Source organism: Anopheles coustani, unplaced genomic scaffold (assembly GCF_943734705.1).
Source record: "Anopheles coustani unplaced genomic scaffold, idAnoCousDA_361_x.2 U_11, whole genome shotgun sequence".
NCBI lineage: Eukaryota > Metazoa > Arthropoda > Insecta > Diptera > Culicidae > Anopheles > Anopheles coustani.
Genome location: NW_026525224.1, coordinates 21597 through 30889, shown reverse-complemented (window position 1 = coordinate 30889; position 9293 = coordinate 21597).

The window sequence follows — 9293 nt, the reverse complement described above, 5'->3', positions numbered from 1 at the left end:
TGAGACGATGCAAAATGAGGTTTAGAAGGTGCTTAAAGTGACTTTAAAGAGAATGAGACGATGCAAAATGGTGTTTAGAAGGTGCTTAAAGTGACTTTAAAGAGAATGAGACGATGCAAAATGGTGTTTAGAAGGTGCTTAAAGTGACTTTAAAGAGAATGAGACGATGCAAAATGGTGTTTAGAAGGTGCTTAAAGTGACTTTAAAGAGAATGAGACGATGCAAAATGAGGTTTAGAAGGTGCTTAAAGTGACTTTAAAGAGAATGAGACGATGCAAAATGGTGTTTAGAAGGTGCTGAAAGTGACTTTAAAGAGAATGAGACGATGCAAAATGGTGTTTAGAAGGTGCTTAAAGTGACTTTAAAGAGAATGAGACGATGCAAAATGAGGTTTAGAAGGTGCTTAAAGTGACTTAAAAGAGGAAGAGACGATGCAAAATGGTGTTTAGAAGGTGCTTAAAGTGACTTTAAAGAGAATGAGACGATGCAAAATGGTGTTTAGAAGGTGCTTAAAGTGACTTTAAAGAGAATGAGACGATGCAAAATGAGGTTAGGAAGGTGCTTAAAGTGACTTTAAAGAGAATGAGACGATGCAAAATGAGGTTTAGAAGGTGCTTAAAGTGACTTTAAAGAGAATGAGACGATGCAAAATGGTGTGTAGAAGGTGCTTAAAGTGACTTTAAAGAGAATGAGACGATGCAAAATGATGTTTAGAAGGTGCTTAAAGTGACTTTAAAGAGAATAAGACGATGCAAAATGAGGTTAGGAAGGTGCTTAAAGTGACTTTAAAGAGAATGAGACGATGCAAAATGAGGTTTAGAAGGTGCTTAAAGTGACTTTAAAGAGAATGAGACGATGCAAAATGGTGTTTAGAAGGTGCTTAAAGTGACTTTAAAGAGAATGAGACGATGCAAAATGGTGTTTAGAAGGTGCTTAAAGTGACTTTAAAGAGAATGAGACGATGCAAAATGAGGTTTAGAAGGTGCTTAAAGTGACTTTAAAGAGAATGAGACGATGCAAAATGAGGTTTAGAAGGTGCTTAAAGTGACTTTAAAGAGAATGAGACGATGCAAAATGGTGTTTAGAAGGTGCTGAAAGTGACTTTAAAGAGAATGAGACGATGCAAAATGGTGTTTAGAAGGTGCTTAAAGTGACTTTAAAGAGAATGAGACGATGCAAAATGAGGTTTAGAAGGTGCTTAAAGTGACTTAAAAGAGGAAGAGACGATGCAAAATGGTGTTTAGAAGGTGCTTAAAGTGACTTTAAAGAGAATGAGACGATGCAAAATGGTGTTTAGAAGGTGCTTAAAGTGACTTTAAAGAGAATGAGACGATGCAAAATGATGTTTAGAAGGTGCTTAAAGTGACTTTAAAGAGAATGAGACGATGCAAAATGGTGTTTAGAAGGTGCTTAAAGTGACTTTAGAGCGAATGAGACGATGCAAAATGGTGTTTAGAAGGTGCTTTAAGTGACTTTAAAGAGAATGAGACGATGCAAAATGAGGTTTAGAAGGTGCTTAAAGTGACTTTAAAGAGAATGAGACGATGCAAAATGGTGTTTAGAAGGTGCTTAAAGTGACTTTAGAGAGAATGAGACGATGCAAAATGGTGTTTAGAAGGTGCTTAAAGTGACTTTAAAGAGAATGAGACGATGCAAAATGAGGTTTAGAAGGTGCTTAAAGTGACTTTAAAGAGAATGAGACGATGCAAAATGAGGTTTAGAAGGTGCTTAAAGTGACTTTAAAGAGAATGAGACGATGCAAAATGGTGTTTAGAAGGTGCTTAAAGTGACTTTAAAGAGAATGAGACGATGCAAAATGGTGTTTAGAAGGTGCTTAAAGTGACTTTAAAGAGAATAAGACGATGCAAAATGGTGTTAAGAAGGTGCTTAAAGTGACTTTAAAGAGAATGAGACGATGCAAAATGGTGTTTAGAAGGTGCTTAAAGTGACTTTAAAGAGAATGAGACGATGCAAAATGAGGTTTAGAAGGTGCTTAAAGTGACTTTAAAGAGAATGAGACGATGCAAAATGAGGTTTAGAAGGTGCTTTAAGTGACTTTAAAGAGAATGAGACGATGCAAAATGAGGTTTAGAAGGTGCTTAAAGTGACTTTAAAGAGAATGAGACGATGCAAAATGGTGTTTAGAAGGTGCTTAAAGTGACTTTAAAGAGAATAAGACGATGCAAAATGGTGTTAAGAAGGTGCTTAAAGTGACTTTAAAGAGAATGAGACGATGCAAAATGAGGTTTAGAAGGTGCTTAAAGTGACTTAAAAGAGGAAGAGACGATGCAAAATGGTGTTTAGAAGGTGCTTAAAGTGACTTTAAAGAGAATGAGACGATGCAAAATGGTGTTTAGAAGGTGCTTAAAGAGACTTTAAAGAGAATGAGACGATGCAAAATGGTGTTTAGAAGGTGCTTAAAGTGACTTTAAAGAGAATGAGACGATGCAAAATGGTGTTTAGAAGGTGCTTAAAGAGACTTTAAAGAGAATGAGACGATGCAAAATGGTGTTTAAAAGGTGCTTAAAGTGACTTTAAAGAGAATGAGACGATGCAAAATGGTGTTTAGAAGGTGCTTAAAGTGACTTTAGAGAGAATGAGACGATGCAAAATGGTGTTTAGAAGGTGCTTAAAGTGACTTTAAAGAGAATGAGACGATGCAAAATGGTTTTAAGAAGGTGCTTAAAGTGACTTTAAAGAGAATGAGACGATGCAAAATGGTGTTTAGAAGGTGCTTAAAGTGACTTTAGAGAGAATGAGACGATGCAAAATGGTGCTTAGATGGTGCATAAAGAGACTTTAAAAAGAATGAGACGATGCAAAATGGTGTGTAGAAGGTGCTTAAAGTGACTTTAAAGAGAATGAGACGATGCAAAATGGTGTTTAGAAGGTGCTTAAAGTGACTTTAAAGAGAATGAGACGATGCAAAATGGTGTTTAGAAGGTGCTTAAAGTGACTTTAAAGAGGATGAGACGATGCAAAATGGTGTTTAGAAGGTGCTTAAAGAGACTTTAAAGAGAATGAGACGATGCAAAATGGTGTTTAGAAGGTGCTTAAAGTGACCTTAAAGAGAATGAGACGATGCAAAATGGTGTTTAGAAGGTGCTTAAAGTGACTTTAGAGAGAATGAGACGATGCAAAATGGTGTTTAGAAGGTGCTTAAAGTAACTTTAAAGAGAATGAGACGATGCAAAATGGTTTTTAGAAGGTGTTTAAAGTGACTTTAAAGAGAATGAGACGATGCAAAATGGTGTTTAGAAGGTGCTTAAAGTGACTTTAAAGAGAATGAGACGATGCAAAATGGTGTTTAGAAGGTGCTTAAAGTGACTTGAAAGAGAATGAGACGATGCAAAATGGTGCTTAGAAGGTGCTTAAAGTGACTTTAAAGAGAATGAGACGATGCAAAATGGTGTTTAGAAGGTGCTTAAAGTGACATTAAAGAGAATGAGACGATGCAAAAAGAGGTTTAGAAGGTGCTTAAAGTGACTTTAAAGAGAATGAGACGATGCAAAATGGTGTTTAGAAGGTGCTTAAAGTGACTTTAAAGAGAATGAGACGATGCAAAATGAGGTTTAGAAAATGCTTAAAGTGACTTTAAAGAGAATGGGACGATGCAAAATGGTGTTTAGAAGGTGCTTAAAGTGACTTTAAAGAGAATGAGACGATGCAAAATGGTGTGTAGAAGGTGCTTAAAGTGACTTTAAAGAGAATGAGACGATGCAAAATGATGTTTAGAAGGTGCTTAAAGTGACTTTAAAGAGAATAAGACGATGCAAAATGAGGTTAGGAAGGTGCTTAAAGTGACTTTAAAGAGAATGAGACGATGCAAAATGAGGTTTAGAAGGTGCTTAAAGTGACTTTAAAGAGAATGAGACGATGCAAAATGGTGTTTAGAAGGTGCTTAAAGTGACTTTAAAGAGAATGAGACGATGCAAAATGGTGTTTAGAAGGTGCTTAAAGTGACTTTAAAGAGAATAAGACGATGCAAAATGGTGTTAAGAAGGTGCTTAAAGTGAATTTAAAGAGAATGAGACGATGCAAAATGGTGTTTAGAAGGTGCTTAAAGTGACTTTAAAGAGAATGAGACGATGCAAAATGAGGTTTAGAAGGTGCTTAAAGTGACTTTAAAGAGAATGAGACGATGCAAAATGAGGTTTAGAAGGTGCTTAAAGTGACTTTAAAGAGAATGAGACGATGCAAAATGGTGTTTAGAAGGTGCTGAAAGTGACTTTAAAGAGAATGAGACGATGCAAAATGGTGTTTAGAAGGTGCTTAAAGTGACTTTAAAGAGAATGAGACGATGCAAAATGAGGTTTAGAAGGTGCTTAAAGTGACTTAAAAGAGGAAGAGACGATGCAAAATGGTGTTTAGAAGGTGCTTAAAGTGACTTTAAAGAGAATGAGACGATGCAAAATGGTGTTTAGAAGGTGCTTAAAGTGACTTTAAAGAGAATGAGACGATGCAAAATGATGTTTAGAAGGTGCTTAAAGTGACTTTAAAGAGAATGAGACGATGCAAAATGGTGTTTAGAAGGTGCTTAAAGTGACTTTAGAGCGAATGAGACGATGCAAAATGGTGTTTAGAAGGTGCTTTAAGTGACTTTAAAGAGAATGAGACGATGCAAAATGAGGTTTAGAAGGTGCTTAAAGTGACTTTAAAGAGAATGAGACGATGCAAAATGGTGTTTAGAAGGTGCTTAAAGTGACTTTAAAGAGAATAAGACGATGCAAAATGGTGTTAAGAAGGTGCTTAAAGTGACTTTAAAGAGAATGAGACGATGCAAAATGGTGTTTAGAAGGTGCTTAAAGTGACTTTAAAGAGAATGAGACGATGCAAAATGAGGTTTAGAAGGTGCTTAAAGTGACTTTAAAGAGAATGAGACGATGCAAAATGAGGTTTAGAAGGTGCTTAAAGTGACTTTAAAGAGAATGAGACGATGCAAAATGGTGTTTAGAAGGTGCTGAAAGTGACTTTAAAGAGAATGAGACGATGCAAAATGGTGTTTAGAAGGTGCTTAAAGTGACTTTAAAGAGAATGAGACGATGCAAAATGAGGTTTAGAAGGTGCTTAAAGTGACTTAAAAGAGGAAGAGACGATGCAAAATGGTGTTTAGAAGGTGCTTAAAGTGACTTTAAAGAGAATGAGACGATGCAAAATGGTGTTTAGAAGGTGCTTAAAGTGACTTTAAAGAGAATGAGACGATGCAAAATGAGGTTTAGAAGGTGCTTAAAGTGACTTTAAAGAGAATGAGACGATGCAAAATGGTGTTTAGAAGGTGCTGAAAGTGACTTTAAAGAGAATGAGACGATGCAAAATGGTGTTTAGAAGGTGCTTAAAGTGACATTAAAGAGAATGAGACGATGCAAAATGGTGTGTAGAAGGTGCTTTAAGTGACTTTAAAGAGAATGAGACGATGCAAAATGAGGTTTAGAAGGTGCTTAAAGTGACTTTAAAGAGAATGAGACGATGCAAAATGGTGTTTAGAAGGTGCTTAAAGTGACTTTAAAGAGAATGAGACGATGCAAAATGGTGTTTAGAAGGTGCTTAAAGTGACTTTAAAGAGAATGAGACGATGCAAAATGAGGTTTAGAAGGTGCTTAAAGTGACTTAAAAGAGGATGAGACGATGCAAAATGGTGTTTAGAAGGTGCTTAAAGTGATTTTAGAGAGAATGAGACGATGCAAAATGAGGTTTAGAAGGTGCTTAAATTGACTTTAAAGAGAATGAGACGATGCAAAATGGTGTTTAGAAGGTGCTTAAAGTGACTTTAAAGAGAATGAGACTATGCAAAATGAGGTTTAGAAGGTGTTCAAAGTGACTTTAGAGAGAATGAGACGATGCAAAATGAGGTTTAGAAGGTGCTTAAAGTGACTTTAAAGAGAATGAGACGATGCAAAATGAGGTTTAGAAGGTGCTTAAAGTGACTTTAAAGAGAATGAGACGATGCAAAATGGTGTTTAGAAGGTGCTTAAAGTGACTTTAAAGAGAATGAGACGATGCAAAATGGTGTTTAGAAGGTGCTTAAAGTGACTTTAAAGAGAATGAGACGATGCAAAATGGTGTTTAGAAGGTGCTCAAAGTGACTTTAAAGAGAATGAGACGATGCAAAATGGTGTTTAGAAGGTGCTTAAAGTGACTTTAAAGAGAATGAGACGATGCAAAATGAGGTTTAGAAGGTGCTTAAAGTGACTTTAGAGAGAATGAGACGATGCAAAATGGTGTTTAGAAGGTGCTTAAAGTGACTTTAATGAGAATCAGACGATGCAAAATGAGGTGTAGAAGGTGCTTAAAGTGACTTTAAAGAGAATGAGACGATGCAAAATGGTGTTTAGAAGGTGCTTAAAGTGACTTTAGAGAGAATGAGACGATGCAAAATGGTGTTTTGAAGGTGCTTAAAGTGACTTTAAAGAGAATGAGACGATGCAAAATGGTGTTCAGAAGGTGCTTAAAGTGACTTTAGAGAGAACGAGACGATGAAAAATGGTGTTTAGAAGGTGCTTAAAGTGACTTTAAAGAGAAAGAGACGATGAAAAATGGTGTTTAGAAGGTGCTTAAAGTGACTTTAAAGAGAATGAGACGATGCAAAATGAGGTTTAGAAGGTGCTTAAAGTGACTTTAGAGAGAATGAGACGATGCAAAATGGTGTTTAGAAGGTGCTTAAAGTGACTTTAAAGAGAATGAGACGATGCAAAATGAGGTGTAGAAGGTGCTTAAAGTGACTTTAAAGAGAATGAGACGATGCAAAATGGTGTTAAGAAGTTGCTTAAAGTGACTTTAAAGAGAATGAGACGATGCAAAATGGTGTTTTGAAGGTGCTTAAAGTGACTTTAAAGAGAATGAGACGATGCAAAATGGTGTTTTGAAGGTGCTTAAAGTGACTTTAAAGAGAATGAGACGATGCAAAATGGTGTTCAGAAGGTGCTTAAAATGACTTTAGAGAGAACGAGACGATGCAAAATGGTGTTTAGAAGGTGCTTAAAGTGACTTTAAAGAGAAAGAGACGATGCAAAATGGTGTTTAGAAGGTGCTTAAAGTGACTTTAAAGAGAATGAGACGATGCAAAATGAGGTTTAGAAGGTGCTTAAAGTGACTTTAAAGAGAATGAGACGATGCAAAATGGTGTTAAGAAGTTGCTTAAAGTGACTTTAGAGAGAATGAGACGATGCAAAATGGTGTTTTGAAGGTGCTTAAAGTGACTTTAAAGAGAAAGAGACGATGCAAAATGGTGTTCAGAAGGTGCTTAAAATGACTTTAGAGAGACCGAGACGATGCAAAATGGTGTTTAGAAGGTGCTTAAAGTGACTTTAGAGAGAACGAGACGATGAAAAATGGTGTTTAGAAGGTGCTTAAAGTGACTTTAAAGAGAAAGAGACGATGAAAAATGGTGTTTAGAAGGTGCTTAAAGTGACTTTAAAGAGAATGAGACGATGCAAAATGGTGTTCAGAAGGTGCTTAAAATGACTTTAGAGAGAACGAGACGATGCAAAATGGTGTTTAGAAGGTGCTTAAAGTGACTTTAAAGAGAAAGAGACGATGCAAAATGGTGTTTAGAAGGTGCTTAAAGTGACTTTAAAGAGAATGAGACGATGCAAAATGAGGTTTAGAAGGTGCTTAAAGTGACTTTAAAGAGAATGAGACGATGCAAAATGGTGTTAAGAAGTTGCTTAAAGTGACTTTAGAGAGAATGAGACGATGCAAAATGGTGTTTTGAAGGTGCTTAAAGTGACTTTAAAGAGAAAGAGACGATGCAAAATGGTGTTCAGAAGGTGCTTAAAATGACTTTAGAGAGACCGAGACGATGCAAAATGGTGTTCAGAAGGTGCTTAAAGTGACTTTAGAGAGAACGAGACGATGAAAAATGGTGTTTAGAAGGTGCTTAAAGTGACTTTAAAGAGAAAGAGACGATGAAAAATGGTGTTTAGAAGGTGCTTAAAGTGACTTTAAAGAGAATGAGACGATGCAAAATGAGGTTTAGAAGGTGCTTAAAGTGACTTTAGAGAGAATGAGACGATGCAAAATGGTGTTTAGAAGGTGCTTAAAGTGACTTTAAAGAGAATGAGACGATGCAAAATGAGGTGTAGAAGGTGCTTAAAGTGACTTTAAAGAGAATGAGACGATGCAAAATGGTGTTAAGAAGTTGCTTAAAGTGACTTTAAAGAGAATGAGACGATGCAAAATGGTGTTTAGAAGGTGCTTAAAGTGACTTTAAAGAGAATGAGACGATGCAAAATGAGGTTTAGAAGGTGCTTAAAGTGACTTTAAAGAGAATGAGACGATGCAAAATGGTGTTCAGAAGGTGCTTAAAATGACTTTAGAGAGAACGAGACGATGCAAAATGGTGTTTAGAAGGTGCTTAAAGTGACTTTAAAGAGAAAGAGACGATGCAAAATGGTGTTTAGAAGGTGCTTAAAGTGACTTTAAAGAGAATGAGACGATGCAAAATGAGGTTTAGAAGGTGCTTAAAGTGACTTTAAAGAGAATGAGACGATGCAAAATGGTGTTAAGAAGTTGCTTAAAGTGACTTTAGAGAGAATGAGACGATGCAAAATGGTGTTTTGAAGGTGCTTAAAGTGACTTTAAAGAGAAAGAGACGATGCAAAATGGTGTTCAGAAGGTGCTTAAAATGACTTTAGAGAGAACGAGACGATGCAAAATGGTGTTTAGAAGGTGCTTAAAGTGACTTTAAAGAGAAAGAGACGATGCAAAATGGTGTTTAGAAGGTGCTTAAAGTGACTTTAAAGAGAATGAGACGATGCAAAATGTTGTTAAGAAGGTGCTTAAAGTGACTTTAAAGAGAATGAGACGATGCAAAATGAGGTTTAGAAGGTGCTTAAAGTGACTTAAAAGAGGATGAGACGATGCAAAATGGTGTTTAGAAGGTGCTTAAAGTAACTTTAAAGAGAATGAGACGATGCAAAATGGTGTTTAGAAGGTGCTTAAAGTGACTTTAAAGAGAATGAGACGATGCAAAATGGTGTTTAGAAGGTGCTTAAAGTGACTTTAAAGAGAATGAGACGATGCAAAATGGTGTTTAGAAGGTGCTTAAAGTGACTTGAAAGAGAATGAGACGATGCAAAATGGTGCTTAGAAGGTGCTTAAAGTGACTTTAAAGAGAATGAGACGATGCAAAATGGTGTTTAGAAGGTGCTTAAAGTGACTTTAAAGAGAATGAGACGATGCAAAATGAGGTTTAGAAGGTGCTTAAAGTGACTTTAAAGAGAATGAGACGATGCAAAATGGTGTGTAGAAGGTGCTTAAAGTGACTTTAAAGAGAATGAGACGATGCAAAATGG